Raw genomic sequence first — 4,620 nt, forward strand, 5'->3', positions numbered from 1 at the left:
CTTCCCCCATTGACTTTGCTTGTCAGAAGGTTGCAGAAGTGGATCCCGCGACCCCGGGACACGGCAGACCGTCATAAGTACATGCCAGTTTTCAAGTATCCAGGTTTTGATCAGGTGACCCTGGAGATGCTGCAGTGATTTTAAGTGTAAAAAAACGGTTGCAAGTCACTTTTTCCCCCCAGCGCCATTGTAACTTCGAACAGTCACTAAACGAACGGTTGTAAACTGAGGACTGTAGTTACTTGGTCATTTGCTACAAAGAATAAAAGGAGCATTTGCTCCTGCCTAACTAAAGTGGCCGGAAGGGGGAATGTGTGCTGAATTTTTCCATGCAACGTCTCCCTGAGATATTTTTCCTCCGTTTTTCCCCGCTGCTTCGATCCGTGGTCCCAATTTTAAGAAAATGAGCTGATCTTTCTGAAAATGACTTCCGAGGCCAGGAATCAACAAGAAACGGTGTGGTTAAATGTTTGCTAAGGAAATCCTAGTTGATCGGAACGCCGGCCTCTTCTTCATTTATTTACTTTGAATTTGGAAAAAAATAATCCTATTTTCCTATTATAGGGATTTGAAGGCTTATCTTTGTCTTTAAACCTCAAGTTGAACAAATGTTTATGCATGCCAGGAAGTCTGTATGGAGCCGGTGGAACGGTGTAATTAGAAGTATAAACTAATGTGCAAATTCCCTTGGCTGTAGGTTTCCGGGAACAGACGTGTGTTCAGGGATCACCCGAAATGTGTTGCAATTTCAGTGAAATCGTCACAAGGAAGAAAGTCCCAACCCATTAATGAGCTACTGAATTCCTCATTTGACAGAGTTCTTTTATTTTTCTGGACTAATCTTAAAGGTTTGGCTTGCACAGAAGAAGGACAAATGTAGGGTCCTCTTAGTTTGGTGGTTTCCTTGCAGACATTTCATAACCAAACTAGGTAACATCATCAGTGCTAGAAGGGAGTGGGGTTTGCAGAGAGGAGGAGGAGGAGGAGGAAGTGGATGATGATGAGGTGATGGTGGTGGAGGAGGAGGAAAGGAGGAAGAGGAGAAGGAGGACTGTGGGGTCCTTGGTGCTCTCTGAGGTTGGTTGCTTTCTTGCAAGGATTTCATTACCCAAACTAGGTAACATCATTAATGCTAGAAAGGAGTGGGGTTTGCAGAGAGGAGGAGGAGGAGGAGGAGGAGGAGAACTGTAGGATCCTTGGTGCTCTCTGAGTTTGGTTGTTTTCTTGCAGACGTTTCATTACCCAAACTAGATATATGCCCATAAAACATAATCGGACCCCCTAACCTGCAAATATTCTCCTTTATTGTTAATTTCTTCAAAACCCAATTAGTCTTGCCATGCCCTGCCATTTTGCTGTCCCTTGCACAGTGTCCGTCACTGAGTTGGACTTTAAAAAAAAATCCACTCCGCTCCGGCTTAAATCTGACCAGATTCTCCCCCCTCCCCCCACAAACCTTCTCCACTTTCCTAAATAGAAACAGCTAACAATATGTTGTCGTCAGTGAGGCTGGAATTGGGGATGGCCCAGAGAGAACGATTTCAAAATAGACCGTGGACAATTTAAAGGCAGGATCTTCTTTGCCTTGAAATGTCCCCTCTTTGCAAGATGGAGGAGGCAGATCTCTGTTATTTTAGGGAAGCCGGTAGGGATTCTGACCTTTCCCTCTAATGATCCATCCGGAGGGAAGCACCTTTGGAAGTGTCTTGGTGCCAAGGCTGTGCCCTCCGAGAGGAGGGCTGTCTGAGGATGCTTCCCCAGGAGAAAGGGTGTGTTTCCATTTTCTTCCTATCCAATTGCAGCTTTGCGGATGGCCTTTCCTGATTTATAACGGATAAAGATTGAGCCGGGCTCCCGAGCTGCTCTTTCGCTGCAGGTTTCTTGGTGACACCTCTGTGCTCTATGCTAGTATCCAATTCTACGTTGACTTGTAATTGGAAGACCCATGAAAAGGTAGGTGCTAACGGGACCCACACACAGGATTTTCCTTGTATTAATGAGACTTTCAATGGGCCATTATGGATATGAGATTCCTGGCTTGACTGCCTAGAAGTCAGTGTTCTAAACAGCACAGGAAATAGGAAAAAAGGAGCTTGTTATTTCCATTACGTGCTTTATTTTAACATTGGGTAACTCAGCCTGAGGCAGCAATGCAGCTGCTAAACAGCAAAGACAAATGAACAGTGGGCTTTTCTGAATTCCAAAATGCAACCTTGCAACGGTTCCCCCCACTCAAGGACAGACATATTTGGTGATTAAGTAGTTATAGGCAGTTCGGGAGAAACTCTTGGGATCGTTGGGTTAGAAAAAGGATTCGGAACAAACAAAATAAATATGAAAGCCCAGTTGCCCTGGAAAGGGAGGTGAAACTTCATATATTTCTTTCTTCTTCTTCTTCCTCTTCCTCTTCCTCTTCCTCCTCTTCTTCTTCTTCTTCTTCTTCTTCTTCTTCTTCTTCTTCTTCTTCTTCTTCTTCTTCTTCTTCTTCTTCTTCTTCTTCTTCTTTTTTGCTTATTGAGATTTCTCAGCTCTGCTCCCCAATCTCCGCTTGTGAAAGTGATCATGGCTCAATTTGCTGCACCAGGAAAGCACTTCAGGCTAAGCGTTTGAGCTTGTTGGTATGACTGAATTTTCTGCCCAATCTTTAGAAGCTGCCTGCTACTTATTTGGCAGGCTTTCAGACTCTGCTGGGATAAAGTGCCACACTGGAACAGGCCTGGGAAATCTCTGAGGATCACACTCTTTTTCTACTCCTGGTGCCTGCAGGAATAACCTCTTGTTTTTATGTTCAGCAAAATGCTTTTGGTTGTTTTTCTATCTGAAGCAGGAAACAATAGATTGCCTCCGTGAGCAAGAGGTCCCCTCATAGAAAGGGAAAAAAGGGAATCAACCTATTCTCCAAAGCAGGATCAGAAGCAACGGATGGAAACTGATCAAGGAGAGAAGCAACCTAGAACTAAGGAGAAATTTCCTGACGGTGAGAACGATTAGCCAGTGGAACGACCTGCCTCCAGAAGTTGTGGGTGCTCCAACACTGGAAGCAGCTTGAAATTTTGGATAAGTTGGGTTTGTTCATGCCTCAGGTGCATCTACAGATGCTGCTTATCCAAGCAGCCAATAGCAATTCTGAACATTCCAGAGGAGGTGGCTGTGGATGAATGTTAAGGCATTTTCCGAGTTCTTTCTTCAAACATTTAGTCATACAGAGGTGCAGCCTTTGAGTCACGTCTTTGAGGATGTTGTTTTCCATTCTTGTGACACCTTGAATGTTGACGTTTTTCAGAGATGAGCTGGGAAAATAATGTCCCCTAAATAAATACCTCTTTATTTTAATGTCTGTTTTTGAAATGCTCAATCGCAGCAAAATGACAATAACAAAACCCCGCCTCCCCCTTCTAAAAGTAACTTTCACCCACTGCTACCTTCAAAATTTCCCTGGGAACAATGAAGCTATAAATGCCAAAGTAAAAGGAACATGTACTTAAATAATAATAATAATCCAGATAATCTTCTTCCTGCCTATCCTCTGCAGAACCTCAGGGACAAAAAAATGCTTGCATTCGAAAGAAAAAGCTCAAAGGCAGAGAAAATCTGACTGATAATGCAGTTCATGTCTTATGTTAACCACTGGGGTAACAGGGTGTCTTTTTACATAACCAGTATCTGTATTTAGAGCTGCAAATTAAGGGAGGCTGATTGAACCTTGTTTGTTCCAAACCAGCTGCCAGATTTCCTAATGGGGACCTTTGCTGTCATGCAAGATTGTCCTTCTTTCCTTCCTTCCTTCCTTCCTTCCTTCCTTCCTTCCTTCCTTCCTTCCTTCCTTCCTTCCTTCCTTCCTTCCTCCCTCCCTCCCTCCCTCCCTCCCTCCCTCCCTCCCTTCCTCCCCACTGCCACCTGCAACCTTTGCATGTACAGTATCTATGGCTCTCCACTGTGACTCTGGGCTGTGCATGTCCCTTAGAAACCTCTTCCGGGCTTGCATCCATGTTGATAGGCAGTTCTGAGAGTTTTTGCCTCCAAGTTTCCAAAGGACATAAGATTGGAGAAGGCTGTTGTAAGGAAACCTAGAGCTCACCGGATGAAAGGATAATATAAGCGATCGTGATAGGTGAACAATTATGGAATGGGGAGTCAAGGTAAAAGCTGGACCAACATTTGGATGCGCCAATATAGGGAAGCCCTTATGACTACAAGTGAGGCCAACATTTCTGTTGCTAAGCAAAACATTTGTTAAGTGCATTTTGCCCGATTTCATGACTTTTCTTGCCACAGTTATTAAGTGAATCATTGCAGCTGTTAAATTAGTGACACGGTTGTTAAGTGAATCTGGCTTCCCCATGGACTTTGCTTGTCAGAAGGTTGCAAAAAGGGGATCACATGACCTGTACTACCTCAGACAACAGGCTGTCCAGTCACTTCTTAAAAATCTGCAGTGATGAAGCTCCCACAACGTCTGAAGGCAAATGGTTCTACTGGTTGATTGTTAGGAACTTTCCCCTTAATTCCAGGTTGCTTCTCTCTCTGATCAGTTTCCAACCATTGTTACAGATGTGATTCTGAAAAGACCTGGAATCTAACTCGGCGGGCAGCTCATTTCTCACTACGGGAACAGAGGTG

Source organism: Vipera berus (genome assembly GCF_964194415.1).
Source record: "Vipera berus genome assembly, chromosome: 10".
NCBI classification, from domain to species: Eukaryota; Metazoa; Chordata; class Lepidosauria; order Squamata; family Viperidae; genus Vipera; species Vipera berus.